The following is an 18,616-nucleotide window of genomic DNA, read 5'->3' as shown; positions in this document are numbered from 1 at the left end:
TATACTCAAGTGATATGGTTATTGCCAATGTATTTGGAGTGGCAATTTAGTAACCGTTGGGAAACCACGGCTCTCTAATGACACCTAGACATGCACGTCACATACCAGAAGGCATGGTCGGATTGTGAACGTCATTACAAAAGAATCTTCAACTGCTAATTGTAGTAGACAGAGTATAAATAAAAGTTCTCTAAAGTACATTAATTACTATCTATAGTGTGTACCTACTTTTCCATTGATTTGTTTTTTTTTTCTTCTTTTTCTTTTTCTTACTGTTTCTTGTTTTACTGTTCAGTTGTTATACCTACTCCATATTTTTCCTTGATGAAAAAATCAACTATGATTTTCCGTGACCAGTCTCAATATTGATTTTTGCAAAGGTTCCCAAAAAAGTAAACCTCATTTTGTTATCTCTCATTGAAAATAAATATCACTCTTTTATCTTGAAAATTGAACGTGTAGCATTATTTTAAAAACCATCAGGTAACTCTGGACCACCCTGTATCAAGTATGTAGGAACTGTAGACTCTCTTTTGATTTAGAGTACTGTAGACCCGTCAGTTGGAAAGCTATTGAAAAACAAGAAGGCTCATGAACAACGCGGCAATTCCAGGACCCGAGTTTCAAGAAGGATGATTTGTTATCCCTTTGTCCCGTGTAGAAATGATGTACCGTGTACAGAAAATAGAAATCTGTCGTAAGTCGTAATGAGGCCAGTATAAACTTTTTGTGTCAACTGATCTTTACTGTCCAGAATAAAACGAGTGAGTGACAGTTAGACAGTTTCATAGTTCATACTGTTCCAAACCAAAGAGTAGGTAAAAGGTTTTCAAAAGTACTCGATGTTACGAGCATACTACTCTAGAAATCTAGACTATGAAATGAGAGTGTAAACAAATGGCAGATTGACCGTCTGACTGTCCTCAGAAGGTCTTGAAGTTCTTGAACCCAATCAATTGGCTACTAAGCACTCCAGCTCCTAGCTAAATAGAAGTTAGATGAATGGCCAATTGGCCAAATGACCCAAGTAAAGAGGTTTGTTCCAGTATTTTTTTTTTTTTTGCTGATAACTGGGAAGTTAATTTGCCAATAAATGGGTAGCACCCATTTGTGCTAGTTAACTAGTTATACTCAAGTGATATGGTTATTGCCAATGTATTTGGAGTGGCAATTTAGTAACCGTTGGGAAACCACGGCTCTCTAATGACACCTAGACATGCACGTCACATACCAGAAGGCATGGTCGGATTGTGAACGTCATTACAAAAGAATCTTCAACTGCTAATTGTAGTAGACAGAGTATAAATAAAAGTTCTCTAAAGTACATTAATTACTATCTATAGTGTGTACCTACTTTTCCATTGATTTGTTTTTTTTTTCTTCCCTAGACATGCACGTCACATACCAGAAGGCATGGTCGGATTGTGAACGTCATTACAAAAGAATCTTCAACTGCTAATTGTAGTAGACAAAGTATACATACATAAATAAAAGTTCTCTAAAGTACATTAAGTACTATCTATAGTGTGTACCTACTTTTCCATTGATTCGTTTTTTTTTCTTTTTCTTACTGTTTCTTGTTTTACTGTTCAGTTGTTATACTCCATATTTTTCCTTGATGAAAAAATCAACTATGATTTTCCGTGACCAGTCTCAATATTGATTTTTGCAAAGGTTCCCAAAAAAGTAAACCTCATTTTGTTATCTCTCATTGAAAATAAATATCACTCTTTTATCTTGAAAATTGAACGTGTAGCATTATTTTAAAAACCACCAGGTAACTCTGGACCACCCTGTATTAGTAAACCTCATTTTGTTATCTCTCATTGAAAATAAATATCACTCTTTTATCTTGAAAATTGAACGTGTAGCATTATTTTAAAAACCATCAGGTAACTCTGGACCACCCTGTATCAAGTATGTAGGAACTGTAGACTCTCTTTTGATTTAGAGTACTGTAGACCCGTCAGTCAGAAAGCTATTGAAAAACAAGAAGGCTCATGAACAACGCGGCAATTCCAGGACCCGAGTTTCAAGAAGGATGATTTGTTATCCCTTTGTCCCGTGTAGAAATGATGTACCGTGTACAGAAAATAGAAAAAATACATAAATTATGTGTTCGCCGGTTAATTAGCGAAATAAACCATCACCGCAATGTCGCTACTGCATTTGAGCCACTGGTTCTGATATACATAAAACATAGTTCTGAATTTCTGATATAGAACATACAGGGTGTTAATAAAAGAGTCAATAAGGACCACAGGAGTGCCAGCCACTCACTATGTGTGTTCGCCGGTTAATTAGCGAAATAAACCATCACCGCAATGTCGCTACTGCATTTGAGCCACTGGTTCTGATATACATGGAACATAGGTATGTAGTTCTGAATTTCTGATATAGAACATACAGGGTGTTAATAAAAGAGTTAATAAGGACCACAGGAGTGCCAGCCACTCACTATCAGGTAGACCTGACAGGCGGACCTGATCGGGCGTACCTGTCAGGTCTACATGATAGTGAGTGGTTGGCCTAGGCCATTCGCTGATTCAGTTCCCTAATGGAACTTCGAGTTGGTTTTGCGCAAGAGATTTACTACGTTTTCATTTTTCATGTAGAAAGTGACGAGGAAGAAACACGACATTAGAAGAAATCGCGGTCTCTCAGACCGTCTGACAGGTAAGTCCTGGGTCTGTCAGACGATCTCAGCTTGAATGACATGCATAAGTTTATCTCTAGGATGAAGGAATCTGAGTGGCTAAAAATTTTTAAATCAACCAATCAGACTGTTTGGTTTTCAATTCAAAAGTTAAACTTACCTTAACTAAGTTTTAACTCAATCGGTTCGGACCGACATTGACTGGAACCCAATTTTCGGTCCTGGAAATAAGTATTCATCAGCATTCCAGCCGCATGGTGCACCCTAAATTCTGAATACGATCCGAAATGGGAGGATCCAACATGTCACAAGGACTCATGACTTCTGGTACAGTCTCTCCTGTTGACAAAAACCATTTCAGCCACCTTTTTCCAACTTGCCTCCCCTATGAATTATGATATGGAGTGCCAGTCAAGCATCGTATTTTAGTATCTTCCTTGAGAATATAATAAATGATGAAAACATTCTGAAAGTGGAGCGAACCAGAAGATAAACCAGGAAACGATCTCGCAGAATTAGAAAACAAATACGTATTGTCAATAGAAATGCTCATTTATGCTTCGCGAATACTACTAAAAAGTCGCTTTGCAACAACAGTAGGCTACCCTATGGTTTTAGTCAAAATCTCATAAAATAGGATTTAGCTTTGGAGATTTCGAGTCCTAATTGAGATCTAAAGTAGGAACCACGGGTGTAACACCTATTATGAAGACATCAAATCACCTTACGGTATTTACTAAACTGGATAAAATATCAACAGAAAGACAGAAACTTTAAAATCAATGAATAAACCTGTTTATTTGTTTGAGATCACCCAAAATTAACAACATCAGGTGTGGTGAGTATTTGAATGAGTGACCGTCGGCGCGGCACGGCGTTGATAGTGCTCTTTGGTATTTACACAGGCATTAACAACGAATTGGTAGAATACCTGCTTATAAAATATAAAGTAATCATCAATAACTAGATAACTACCTATTTATCTGGCAAAACAACTTGAAGTTATGAAAATTGTATGTAGCTATGTGTTTATCAACATCGGCAGTTAAAGATTTCACATTGAGATAGAAAAGATAGACATTAAAAGTCATTTAAAAGTCATCAACTAGATAATAACACGACATATTTAACATCATAGACACTAGACCAGACACTGAGTGTCCACTAAATCCACTATCTACTAGTTAACCATATCAACACACGTCTACACTTTCATGTCAACTTAATATAAATTGTAGGCACTCATGAATCAAAAATCCATCTCTCTGGTAGAATTGAAGTTACGCCTTTCTGTTTACCAGACAATCCACCTAAACTTGAAAATCTTAAAATTGAACTATTTTTAATTACAACTTACAAATCCATTATTGCTTCGTCTCGAAAGTAAAATGATGTTCAGAATCTATAGGGTTCCACTTTTCGATAGTTCTTAACATTTTCATTCTTTCGGACACCCCTAACATCACCACAAACAAGGTCTAGGTCAGAAATATCTCCACAGAATCTCTTCTCAAAAAAAAGTTTTATGGATTGACTTCTTGAAAACAATAAAAAAAGTTGAACTGAACTTCTTGTTCAAATTGTAACCCAACCATTTTTTTCGCCAACTCCGCGGGTTGCAGTTACTAACGTGTTGGTATTTTTCGAGTTCTGAGAACTAATTGTCTTATGTGTCTGAGGAACGTTGTTGCAGTAGGGTCCAAACCTAAAGTTCTGGTTAGGTACCTATACTTCTTATAATAAATCAGGTGAATAACAACTCAACAGTTTAATGGTGAGACCTCAAGAGCTAGAAATTGGGTGGGCAGTGGGCACCTTATAAATACAAGGCCAGCCATGGATATAACACAGCGAGTTCTGAGAACTAATTGTCTTATGTGTCTGAGGAACGTTGTTGCAGTAGGGTCCAAACCTAAAGTTCTGGTTATGTACCTATACTGTCTACTTATAATAAATCAGGTGAACAACAACTCAACAGTTTAATGGTGAGACCTCAGGAGCTAGAAATCGGGTGGGCAGTGGGCACCTTATAAATACAAGGCCATCCATGGATAGAACACACTTCAGCAACTTTTCACTGTTATTAAGTCAATACCTGTTGTAATACTGGTCGTAGGTAGAAAATTATTCAAACGAAAACGATAAGAACTGGAAAGTTTTAGGGAACATTTTTATTTTTTACTCTTTAGACCGAAAAATTGTGTCAATTCAGTAAATTGGAACACTCATGAATGATTTTTATGACAATTTATTTATGTCTTTTATAAGGTCATTAAAATTAATTTATGACTGTGCTAGAAGGAAAAAAAAAGTTTTATGGATTGACTTCTTGAAAACAATAAAAAAAGTTGAACTGAACTTCTTGTTCAAATTGTAACCCAACCATTTTTTTCGCCAACTCCGCGGGTTGCAGTTACTAACGTGTTGGTATTTTTCGAGTTCTGAGAACTAATTGTCTTATGTGTCTGAGGAACGTTGTTGCAGTAGGGTCCAAACCTAAAGTTCTGGTTATGTACCTATACTGTCTACTTATAATAAATCAGGTGAACAACAACTCAACAGTTTAATGGTGAGACCTCAGGAGCTAGAAATCGGGTGGGCAGTGGGCACCTTATAAATACAAGGCCATCCATGGATAGAACACACTTCAGCAACTTTTCACTGTTATTAAGTCAATACCTGTTGTAATACTGGTCGTAGGTAGAAAATTATTCAAACGAAAACGATAAGAACTGGAAAGTTTTAGGGAACATTTTTATTTTTTACTCTTTAGACCGAAAAATTGTGTCAATTCAGTAAATTGGAATGTCCTTTAAAAAGGTCCTTGTTATTTCTTTCTATTATTTTCACAGTGGCATGTCAACAAGAACCCAACCACTCTTGATACCTCAGCTATCAGATCCACACCCCTGCATCATCCTCGCTGCATAGGCATGACATTCGTTCACCAGCTGTGCATGCGCTACATTAGTGAACGCTAAAAAAAAGGACCAATGAATGATTAAACTGAATAGAGCCTGCTGAAATCTGGATGAAAAGACCCTTCTGAATACCTACGTATATAATATGTACTGTGTGTTTGGTTAATGTGTCCTCTAATATTATACGGTAGTTATATTTTGTTCTAAAAATCTCATTGTGTGTTCAAAGTGGCAGGACTAGGGTTTCACGCAGCTTAGACTTCAGATAATATAAGCAGTACAAGATGGGTGCATTTTAGCGGATGCTTCGTAAAACACCTATTCCCTCAACAGTTTCAAATCTACAGTTGAAGACGAACTTGTTTCAGTAGCAATCTAGGAATAGCACTTGGTCGCTGAAAATTGTTTTTGGGAAATTCTTCCATTTAATAGAGGTATGTATTTTACTATTCATAAGATCATAAGTATCTATGTATATATCATCAATCATCATATTGAGGTTTTCCTTTTCTTTGAATCCATTTTTGGCGAGAAGGATCCCCCTTTTTCTATCCCATCAGGATAAAATCCGCCCCGGGCGGGAATCGAACCCGCGGCCTAGCGCTTACAAGGCAGACGCACTACCAACTAAGCTGGCTTCCTTTTCTTTGAATCCATTTTTGGCGAGAAGGATCCCCCTTTTTCCTCGTGTGAAGCAAAACTGGGGCGATGCAGAGTCGTTTGTGGAATTGGGCCCTGGTCTTGATTCACCCAGTAGACTCACATAAAACATATTTAATACACATTATGTTATTAACGTGACGGGGAGATGAGATATTGTCCTAATCCGAACATTGTGGCCAACCAGACTCCTGGCGATGAAGAAATAAAATCAGCTTAAACCCGAACGAAAAGAAATGATCCGCATATTTAATACACATTATGTTATTAACGTGACGGGGAGATGAGATATTGTCCTAATCCGAACATTGTGGCCAACCAGACTCCTGGCGAAGAAGAAATAAAATCAGCTTAAACCCGGACGAAAAGAAATGATCCGCTTTTTTGATTTTTCTCTCCACATTGCAGTCTCTTCAATGTCACAAGCCTTTGGTGCTACACGATCAGGTTATTCACTACTTAACCTAAAGCTATGTCCACACATAGTCGTCAGCCGTCGCTCGACAAAGTGAATCTATATGTTGTCAAGGCAGTGCGATTTCAGTCTACATCGAACGACGGCGTCGACGATGTGTGGACACAACCTGAGAGCAAAACTGGTTGGCTCTTTGTTGGGTAACGAAAAATCTAAATTTGTTAGCCAAAAGTCGGAGGAATCCGCCGCAAATGGCCAGTAAAAGGATACAAGTTATATTGGTCCATCAAAGCAACCTCATTGTAAGCGCTGGGTTTGCCAGCCTGGTTAGCTTAGTTGGTAGTGCGTCTGCCTTGTGAGCGCTAGGCCGCGGGTTCGATTCCCGCCCGGGGTGGATTTTATCCTGATGGGATAATGTTCGTTCTCGGAACGGCTGGCTTTTTCCTATCCTGTCTTCCTTCTCTCTTCGATTTCGGGACGATAAGACCATAGCAGTTACAGTTCCCTCTGTCAAACCTCCTAAAAAAAAGCAACCTCAATATTGACCCAATGTTATTTCCATCAACAGTAGGCCAACAAAATAAATATACACGACCAAATACTACCATTTGGGTTGCATTACGTTGAAACACCAAAGTTTTATTGGGTCATTATTGGCACGTACCTAATAGATCAGTTGCGCTTACTTAAGTGATGTTTCAAAGTCATAGAGCAGGAAAAATGAGGACCAACGGAATTTTTCTTCTTCTACGACTTCTAGATCCCGAGATAAATCGATTGAAAAAATACCGGTAAATCGTGAACTTTGACGTCACGGCATACGCTCCCGTAGGCGAAGACGTCACATCAAATGTCCCGTGCAAAGCTCCCTCGCAGGCAACGCATGTTTGTTCTGCGCAGTTCTTTCTGCTCCTCCGCTAGCGCGCTTGCATAGTGGCGCTACCTAACGGACGAAAAAAACAACTGCGTAAAGTCTGACGTCATACATGTTTGAACTCTTTCATTAGAAGGGAAAATAAAATTTAAATTTTCGACCTTTTACAGTTATTTTTTTCGAAGTTTTGACCTCAGATTTGGATTTTCCCAACTTTTTACATAGAAATCGACCATTTATTTATAATTTTTACCCATTTGCAACTGCTCCATTCCTTCGTTTTTTTGTCCACTCTCATCTCCTTCTTCAAAATCTCCTGCAATTACAGAAACCCTAAATTCCTCGACACAATCACCTACCAAGTGACCGAAGAGGCTCAAATGCATTAATACAGATTAAGTTATTTACACAAGAATGGATTTTCATGTCACTTAATTTTTTGTCTAGTTATTTATACACATTTTTCTTTTGTCCCGCAATATCTGCCATGATGGAAAACATTCTATTGTTGACTATACAGTTTACATGATCGGTGAAACCCAGGAAGGGAACATGGTCCTACTCCTATAGAGGTGCTATTATGCGTGATGTTACCTTTTAGCTTTTGTGTTCTTGGCAAGAGGGAGATTAAATGATGTCACAGAGTCTTCTGTCTTGGAGCTCCTATGGAACAGGAACACTGACAATCAGGAAATTCAGAAACGTGGAATATATTGTACCTATGTAGAACAGTTTAATACCACGTGGTATCATGGTATAAGGCTATAAGCTATAAGCAATGCTTTTTTAAGTAATTGCTAAAAACGCAAGTTTTGTGAACGAAATGCCGTACAAAGTGACAACAGCTTGAGCAGGTTTCATCAGATCCTCTGAAAAGAACCGTTCTTCGAGTGCCAAGCCACAAAGCATTTCAGGTTTTAGTTTCACTCGTAGGTCGTAGTGCAATAACTTTTTCGCCCTAAACTCGTCCGGCACCGATGGTTTTCCGATGGAATTCATCCCCAAAATGAAAAACTGAACGGGACGCCGGGACACCCCCTGAAATTCGGGACTGTCCCGGCCAATTCGGGACGTTTGGCAAGCCTATATCACGTACAATAGTGCAAGTCACAAAAACCTACATTCTAGATACCTACAGTTATTTTATAATATAGAACTTCTCACTCTCTTGTATTTCGTGTTTCACATAAGACCTAGCTGAACGATTGTCAATTCATACTTACCTGGCGTGGAGGCTACCTTGATCAAGAAGGAGGTTCCTCCAGGGTGAGGCCCTTCCATTGCACTTAGGTTGGGTTGACCCCTGCGAGTATTCCAAATGTGAATACCTCGGGCGCGTAATTTTTGGTAGCGGGGATTGCGTACGCGCACATCCCTACCTTGATAATTAAATTAAAGAAAATGGAAGAAGTCCTTCTGTCGTGATTGTTAATCCATTTTCGTAAAAGACTAAATGTTCACTGATTTCAGTCAAATCAACCAGTGTACTCAGAATTTATAGCCATCATGACAATATCTCAGTGGGTCACCCGTACCAATGTCTCAACAGTTTATAACTTTATCCCACGAAGGACGTTAATGAAGGTCAGGGATCTATTCTTGTACTCAGAATTTATAGCCATCATGACAATATCTCAGTGGGTCACCCGTACCAATGTCTCAACAGTTTATAACTTTATCCCACGAAGGGACGTTAATGAAGGTCAGGGATCTATTCTTTTAGAGTAGGTATTGTGCGATTTGAATTGTTTGTAATGGAAGTCGTGCGACCCGGCCGCTAGGATCGGAACGCCACCTTTATGGCGCGACCCGGCAGCTAGGATCGGAACGCCACCTTAATGCGTAAATTTAGCCAGCGGCAGCGGCGATAACACGTTGAATGCACGAGTATTGAGTAACCAATGGATAGGGGATCCGTGTTTAGTGTCCTTTTCGGCAATCAAGTTGCTGGCTTTTACCGACCCCATCAGACTGGGTGAGTTTAATGTGAGAACGAAGTTGTCAAAAAAGTCTCCCATTTCATCAAATCATCAGTTGAATCGTTTGACTTATGTCAGTAATGTCTGAAGACTAAGGAAAGAAAATTAAAACATTAGGATTAATTTCCATATTCATCCCTTTCATTTCTACCCTTCCAGTTTGATCATGAAATTCGAAGTAGAACATTAGAAATACAAAGTAGAAATTCCAATTGCACCAAATTAGTTTGTAATGGAAGTCGTGCGACCCGGCCGCTAGGATCGGAACGCCACCTTTATGGCGCGACCCGGCAGCTAGGATCGGAACGCCACCTCAATGGGTAAATTTAGCCAGCGGCAGCGGCGATAGCACGTTGAATGCACGGAGTATTGAGTAACCAATGGATAGGGGATCCGTGTTTAGTGTCCTTTTCGGCAATCAAGTTGCTGTCTTTTACCGACCCCATCAGACTGGGTGAGTTTAATGTGAGAACGAAGTTGTCAAAAAAGTCCCCCATTTTAATGTAAATAATGTAATGTGATGTGAGCAGACATTTCGCTTCCTGTAAAATATAGGGTTAAGCCAGCCTAGTTAGCTTAGTTGGTAGTGCGTCTGCCTTGTAAGCGCTAGGCCGCGGGTTCGATTCCCGCCCGGGGCGGATTTCATCCTGATGGCGTCTGCCTTGTAAGCGCTAGGCCGCGGGTTCGATTCCCGCCCGGGGCGGATTTCATCCTGATGGTATAATGTTCGTTCGCGGAACGAACTCCTATCCTGTCTTCCTTCTCTCTTCGATTTCGGGACGATAAGACCATAGGAGTTACAGTTCCCTCTGTCAAACTCTTACAAAAAAAAAGAAAGAAATAAATAAATAAAAAAATATAGGGTTAAATCTCCGTCACTAAAACCTTTAGAAGTCATTGCCGTTCAACAGAGACAACTTTGAATATCATGCTCGCAGAATTTCCTCAAAATCGGACAACGCACGACCGCGTGTAAACTTCAAAGGCCCGAGGTTCGCGCCTTGGCTTTTCATTTCTCTTCGCGGGTTTTTCTTCGTCCTCCCCCCTCCACACTTCCTTATTCTCTTATCAATGCGCGCGTCGACAGTACGTCCCCCTCCCCATCACGTGACACTGTACGTCATACTCAGGTTGATATAGCGCTATTCTCGCCCCTCTGAACAGCAAGTCAGGATGGCCGAGTGGTCTAAGGCGCCAGACTCAAGCGAAAAGCTTCACAGTTTTCCCGCACTGTGTTTCTCAGCTACACCTGAGCGTTCTGGTCCTCGTCTGAGGGCGTGGGTTCAAATCCCACTCCTGACAAAACTTTTTTGCACGAACCGACCGACAGTGGGTAAAATTGTTTTTGTGCGAGTTCTTATTTATTTATCTATTTTTCAAAGTAGGTACCTAAATACCTACCTATTTATTTTATAAAAAGAAATCAAAATTTATTACAGGAAAATCTCTTCCAAATATTCTCCAGCAGGCGGAAAATTTTGTTTAGCCAAAACCAGTTGGCCTCTAAGCGATTACTCTAAAGCTGATTGAGAGGCTGACGATAAAGGCCGACCCCATCTGAACATGGGAAAAGGCGAATAAAAAGAAAAAGGCAATACCAAACATTGAGCTAGCATTTCCACGTAGCACTGATGTTATTTAAATTTGACTGGGTGCGTATACTGTTATCTGAGTGAGTTCCACATGATCATTCGGGTATTGACGGTTCATCACCATAATTACCACCCAATTTGGAGAAAGTGGCCCATGATGAATCATCCTGAACCACACAACTGTGGGGCTCCATACCATCACCACCCAACAGCAAATGGGCCTTCTTTTACGTCTACCATCATCCTGTTGTAGACTTCAATAGCCACCAGTTAAAATTAAAACCTAATCAGACCATCTCCTTCGAAAAAAATCTGGTATGGACATCACACGACTTCCCTTATCCTAATTGAATGATGCTTATTTGGATGTTCTTCTACAATAGGTTTTACAACATCTCTACTTTCCTTCCTATAGGATAGGGATATATATATCTCCCTTGCTTTAATCCTACATCAGTGTCCACTGTTGTAGGATTAGGGATAAGGAAAGTAAAAATCCACAGGCTGTCTGTGTCTGGTTTTCAAGTAGTTGCTGTAGTTCTATTGGGAATACCTGAGATGTTGGTCATATCAGATACAAGATAACTTGGTATCTGAAGTTCTGAGGCTATGAATTACAAATTGTAAAGCCGCCCGGTGAGCCACGTACAAGTGAAAAGGGCCCGCCCACTCTCCCTCTAACCAGAGCCCTTTCATACCCTAGGGGTCCTCTAGGGGTCATGAATATTAGTCCGATATGCCCGGACTAGATTGACTCATTCAGGCCGGGGGCCACAAAGCAATCTTATTGGTTGATTTTTAAAAAAATCAAAAATTTCAGCCAATCAGATTGCTTAAACCGCGTTTAAAACTTAAACGGACTTTAACCTCACTTTGTGGTCCCCAGCCTTAGTCATCTCCCTGGCAGGCAGACCTGGTCCGGCGTACCTGTCAGGTGTACCTGTTAGTGAGTGGTCGGCCGTAGAATCCATTGGATCGTAGCGGTACAGTACAGAAGTGCAGATGGTTCAACTGGATTGGAATGATGTTATTGGACGCCAGTGGAGTTTACAAGAGGTCCCTAACACGTAAACAGGCTAACTACTCGTGAAATGGTTTGACAGAGGGAACTGTAACTGCTGAGGTCTTATCGTTCCGAAAGCGAAGAGAGAAGGAAGACAAGATAGGAGAAACCCAGCCGTTGTAAGAACGGACCTTTTTTTTAGTAATCCCGTAGGCAACCCATTTTGGCACGAAATTCATGGCTCAGAAGAGGTGGCGAGGAATGTTGCCAACTTTGCCAAAAGATCGTTTCATCTCAGCACCGTTCAATGGCAACGTCGCATTCCAGGTTACAAATAGACGGATGAAATGTATTCTGACCTTGAAACTAACTCTGACACAGGACGAGAAGTTCCGCGGACCACATGCGGTACATTTACCGCAGTTTGGGCACCGCTGGTTCAGTCTCATTATAAGTTGATTGTAGAGGTGTGAGTAAAGACGACACTCAAAACACAGGTAACTTCTTTTTCCACCAGAACAGTTAAAACGGGGCTAGAACATTTAGGTACATTTTTATGAACCTCGGTCAACATTTCACGATTTTCACGGTATTCCCACACAATACTCTTTTAAGTATAACTTCTCACTTTTTTATTCGTTCACGGCCGATATATTGGAATGGTTCTATCGAGACTCGAGCTTGATCCTTCTGTGATTCAGAATGGGATATGATGAATGGGGTATGTCACGTGACTCCGTGAAGCCTACACTCCTTACCTTGTTACGATTAGGTAGGCGAAACCTCTCTGATCCCATTTAACAAATTTTAATAAACTTAATTAAATTTTAAATTTAGAAAGAAATCAAAGAAAAGTTAGGAGTTAGGAGGTACCAACTTATTGTACGTAGTGTTTTTAGCTTTTTAACTTTTTAGGTGATGGAGGGAACTGTATTACCTGCTAAGGACTCATTGTCCCGAAATACATACATAGAAGAGAGAAGGAAAATAGAATAGGAGAAAGCCATCCGTTCCGAGAACGAACCTTACCTGTTCAGGATAAAGTTCACTACGGGCTGGAATCGAACCCTCGAAAACATCTCTTTATTACAATGTTCATGACTTCATGAGATTGGTACCAGAGTTCCGAGAAGACAACTTAATTACCTCCCCATAACACCTGCACCTCTAAAACCCTAATAACATCTTAGATCCCATCACTGCTTGATGCTTCTGGTCATCCTTGACCTGTATTATTAAATTTACCTATAATATATGTATACCTTTTATATTATAAACAATAATATTATAAGCATTACCTTGTTTTTTATATCCATTAGGTGCTTTTGATTGGAAAGAAAGTCATAATAATTAGGTTGGTCTTTAATAATCCTGGCATTAATATTGGGTGTAGCTACTTACCTATACTTACCTTCGTATTGATAATAATATCTCAATTAATAAAATTGTAGTACCTAGGGTAAGTGTACCATTTATTCGCCCACCTAAAAAACGTACCATTTATTGGCCCACCTGTACCAGTGTATTCTATTTAGGATAAAATCCGCCCCGGGCCGGAATCGAACCCAAGACTTAGGGCTTACAAGATTGTTGCCAGCCAGCCTAGTTAGCTTGCCTTCAGCAAGATTGTTGCCAGCCTATGGCAGTGCAATAGTCCTAAACTAAAATGGACGCGGCACATTAGGGATCAGGAAGAGACCGCCTTAGGGCTTACAAGGCAGACTCCTTACGTTCCAAGCTAACTAGGCTGGCTGGCAACAATCTTGCTGAAGTCAGAACTAAAGGCCCCCGATGAAAAGGAGTTAGGAGCTCAACCTCTAATCATTTTATAGGTCTTGGTTAATTATTAACTTTAGATGTAGCATCAACATCTACAAGGATGTAACATCTTCATCATCTCCACATGCTAAGTGAGTATCTAATACCTAGTATGTACTAAATACTAATCCAGGTACAAGTACTAGTGATCATGTACCTATGTCCAGGCATTAACATGTACTGAGTAGGTGCATACCTAAGTAGGTACATAACCATGAACCTAGAGAGGTCCATATTGAGACATTATCTAGTGAGCTAGTATTCCGAATTCCTCACGGTATGTCAAAGTCACCCATTTCCTAAATCTCCCACGGTATATCACAGTCACCCATTTCCTAATTGATCAGGAAGAGACCGCCTTAGGGCTTACAAGGCAGACTCGTTACGTTCCAAGCTAACTAGGCTGGCTGGCAACAATCTTGCTGAAGTTGGAACTAAAGGCCCCCGATGAAAAGGAGCTAGGAGCTCAACCTCTAATCATTTTATAGGTCTTGGTTAATTATTATAACTTTAGATGTAGCATCAACATCTACAAGGATGTAACATCTTCATCATCTCCACATGCTAAGTGAGTATCTAATACCTAGTAGGTATGTACTAATCCAGGTACAAGTACTAGTGATCATGTACAGACCTATGTCTAGGCATTAACATCATGTACTGAGTAGGTGCATACCTAAGTAGGTAACATAATAAGTAATTATGTACCTAACCATGAACCTAGAGAGGTCCATATTGAGACATTAACTAGTGAGCTAGTATTCCGAATTCCTCACGGTATGTCACAGTCACCCATTCCCTAAATCCCCCACGGTATATCACAGTCACCCATTTCCTAATTTCTTACGGTATATCACAGTCACCCGTTTCCTAATTCCTCACGGTATATCACAGTCACACATTTCCTAATTCCTCACGGTACATCACAGTCACCCATTTCCTATTTCCTCACGATATATCACAGTCACCCATTTCCTAATTCCTCACGGTATATCACAGTCACCCATTTCCTAACACCTCACGGTATATCATAGTCACCCATTTCCTAACACCTCACGGTATTTCACAGTCACCCATTTCCTAACACCTCACGGTATGTATATCACAGTCACCCATTTTCTAATTCCCAATAATAACACTTGAGTACAATTTATATCCAAGATTTCGTTCCACAACTTGGAACACAAAGTGTCAAATTATCAACAAAATAATTACACCCATTTCCTAACACCTCACGGTATTTCACAGTCACCCATTTCCTAACACCTCACGGTATGTATATCACAGTCACCCATTTCCTAACACCTCACGGTATGTATATCACAGTCACCCATTTCCTAACACCTCACGGTATGTAATATGTATATCACAGTCACCCATTTCCTAATTCCCAATAATAACACTTGAGTACAATTTATATCCAAGATTTCGTTCCACAACTTGGAATACAAAGTGTCAAATTATCAACAGATTATCAATTCTTCTCTATCAGCGCTAACCTAACAAGTTGGACCAAATTATGACCCGTTAACCCTTTGTGGTGCTCTTTCAAATCTTTTTTATTAGGTGGATTGCTGGATTTTATAACAACTTGAGCAATTAATGTAAGTACATTTTTAGTACTTAGGTCGGTACATTCTGGTACATTTTCAGAAAACAAAGAGTCTAAGGTTTCTAATTTTGATCTTATACCTAGTTGTAAATGTTTTACAAAAACCTCCTGTTCATGAGCCTGTTACAGACCAAAATCCTATTATATAATTGGGTCGACTGTAGTGTAGACTCACTTTCGAAATTACCTGCACCCAGATCCTTTCGAAGAGCTTACCTTACCACTTGGCGATTGATAGGATTAAAAATAGGTAATCATTGAGTTCAATCTGGATGACACTCCTGACTTCAACACCTAGCCTATCACTTTTCCGGCACACTGGACAGCAACAGGTCAACCATCAGGAGAGATCCAAATTTGAAAACGAGGTATAAAGTCATTCTGTTTATTAAGATGAGAGGACTAAGGCTGCCTTCCTATGATATCCTCACAGGGGACCCCCGGTCCTAATTAGGCTCTAATTTAGGAGCCCTATAAACTACATCTCCAAGCACCCAAAATATTATCTCCCCGAGAAATTATTTCGAACAGTTTTTATTATTTGAGAAAACTAGAGGAAAAAGATTCAGATTTACAGAAAGATTTGGAATTCATTTTATTCGTATGCTTACCTGCGGCGGCTCTTGAGTACTGCAGGTCCCTGGTTTGATTCCCGACAGAGTGGAATTATTTGTGGTTCTGTGCTTGGAACACGGGGTGCACTCAACCTCTTGAAGACAATTGAGTAGCTAATTTAATCGACTAGCGGCTAGTGGCGGCATTACCAGAGAGAGTAAAAGGAAATTCTATAGAGTTGGCGGGATGACTAATGAAGGCTGTCAGTAATGCTTGAATATCCACAAATTTTGTGAAGAGGCTTTCATTTTCACCCCAAATACCCAAAGTTATGATAGGTAGAAACAATCAATACACAATTTGATGAGCTGCCCAAAGTTTGGGTTGCCAGATGACACAGCATACTTACTACGCAAACAGAATTATCACATTAAAAGAAGTCATCATTAAATTTAATTAATTTCCAAGGAACTAAAGAACTACCCAGTGCATTTTGCAGAGTATTCCTAAACATAAATAAAATATCTACTCTTTCTCCTATGAGAATCTCACCGAACACCAACACACACGGCGGACACCCCCAGGTGCCCAGGTCTAAAGGACATAAAAACTATTCTCTCTCCTCACACACTCATAAACAATCCAAGAAATCGAGAAGAAGCAACAGTAAAATCTGATGATAATGATAGAGTCAAAACTGATGACGAGATAAAACGCGCTAAGAGGAATTAGGAAATTAAGACCTGAATTTAAACAAATGAGGACCAACGGAATTTTTCTTTTTCTTCTACGACTTCTAGATCCCGAGATAAATCGATTTAAAAAATACCGGTTTTCCCCTTTTAAAGATTCTCTACCATTGCACATGTGACATGTTTGGCAACAATGCCTATTTTTTTGCTGTCACATTGATCTGGACGCACTGTAGGTCTAAAGATTTTGGTTTTCAGTGAAATGTAGTGGTAGAATTTCAAAAGACTTACCTACCCACTTATTTTCGGAATGATACCCGTGTGGCAATCGCCTTACTGTTAGGCCCACACTATTAAAACCCTTTGACGTTTTAAGTGTTCTGTTCATATTTTGGTCCATTAAGACCTGAATTTAAACAAGTTCTTCAGTCACATAAATAAATCTAAACTAGGCCTGAAATGATCTGAACATTGGGAACCATTTATGGGTTCATTGGAAAGCTGAAGTAAACGACGTAATTTGGGAGCTTTGCTGCAGAAATCAGCAAATAATTCGATAAGCTGGGAGGTGACCAGTATACTTATGCTGCTTAATTAAATAAGCAAGGTTGTCAATAAGCAAAGCTGTCGGTCTTGAATGAGCATGGTACTCTGGAAGCTGTCCTTACTCCTTCCTAAAAGTAAATTTGAATCTTGAATCCTGTCAGAGTAAATTGATCTCAATTCTCAATGAATCTACGTAGAAGGTGAGACGTTCCTAAAAAAAAAAAATCTTATTTTGACACGCACATTGCATATCTAATTTAGTTACACGGCGATTATAGAAAATGAAGGGGAACTGTAGGTATTTAGGTAACTAACTACTATGCCAGCCTAGCTTAGTTGGTAGTGCATCTGCCATGTAAGCGCTAGGCCGCGGGTTCATTGAACTCGAACCAGCAACCTCCAGATTCAAAGTCCATCGTGCTAACCACTACGCACCACTGAGTTTGGTCCAATGAATTAATTATTGAAACAGGTAGATGTACCCCAGAAATGCGATAATTTTTCAAACGTAGGTACGTACTGTTGGGTGAGAAATTGCCCGGATAGCTCAGTCGGTAGAGCATTAGGCTTTTAACCTAAGGGTCCTGGGTTCGATTTGTTGGACTAATTTTTGGCTGGAGTTGAACCAGCCTTCTTCCTAAGATCTCTCTATGAGAGTCGAACAGGAAGAGACATCAACAAATTCGAGAACGAAACTTGAAACAAATAACGTACCTATATGATAATCAGAATCATGATTTTTTTTTTACCAGAAGTACGTAAGTAAGCCGGATAAGAAATACCTGATAAGTATGATAATATTGTGATATAGGTAATTGATATACTTACTTACAAATAATAATGATGTACATAAAATTATTTATGTGCGTATATCATCATACTAATTAGATTATAAATGATTAAAATATAAATGATGTCAACTGATATTGAAAATATTTAAACGTGTGGAAGGAAAAAATACATAAATAATTATGCAAAAAAAATAATAATAATAATACCGATTCCATGTGATCGTCTTTTTATTAAGAGACTGTGGTAATAGCAAGTAGCTATATTCCTGAATATAACGTGTCCAGGAGATCACCTGTCCAGATTTCAATCACACGTGACGTTGCTTAACTTCAGTGATGTGTCACGAACGGGTTATCTTACGGGGAAAATTACAAATATTTCAACATTTTCAACGGATTTCTTTCTGGTGTTCTCAAGTTGAACCAGCAGTTAAATGGGAAGTATGTATTTAATTGTGTCTCTTCTCACCCGTCTGATGAGGGACATACTACGACATGGACG

The 18,616-nt window shown here is 39.5% G+C and overlaps 2 non-coding genes across 2 annotated transcripts; both read left to right on the top strand.

The window, feature by feature from the left end:
- Window positions 1-8,741: 8,741 nt before the first annotated feature.
- LOC113472442 lies at window positions 8,742-8,904 on the top strand. The gene has a single exon (XR_003394741.1). It is a non-coding gene; the product is annotated as a U1 spliceosomal RNA (small nuclear RNA).
- A 1,768-nt stretch (window positions 8,905-10,672) lies between these two features.
- On the top strand, window positions 10,673-10,807 carry Trnal-caa. Its single transcript has 2 exons — window positions 10,673-10,710; window positions 10,762-10,807. It is a non-coding gene; the product is annotated as a tRNA-Leu (tRNA).
- Window positions 10,808-18,616: the final 7,809 nt, after the last annotated feature.

The sequence above is a fragment of the Diaphorina citri genome, unplaced genomic scaffold (genome assembly GCF_000475195.1).
Source record: "Diaphorina citri unplaced genomic scaffold, Diaci psyllid genome assembly version 1.1 scaffold74, whole genome shotgun sequence".
NCBI lineage: Eukaryota > Metazoa > Arthropoda > Insecta > Hemiptera > Psyllidae > Diaphorina > Diaphorina citri.
This window is presented reverse-complemented; position numbering and strand designations above follow the sequence as displayed.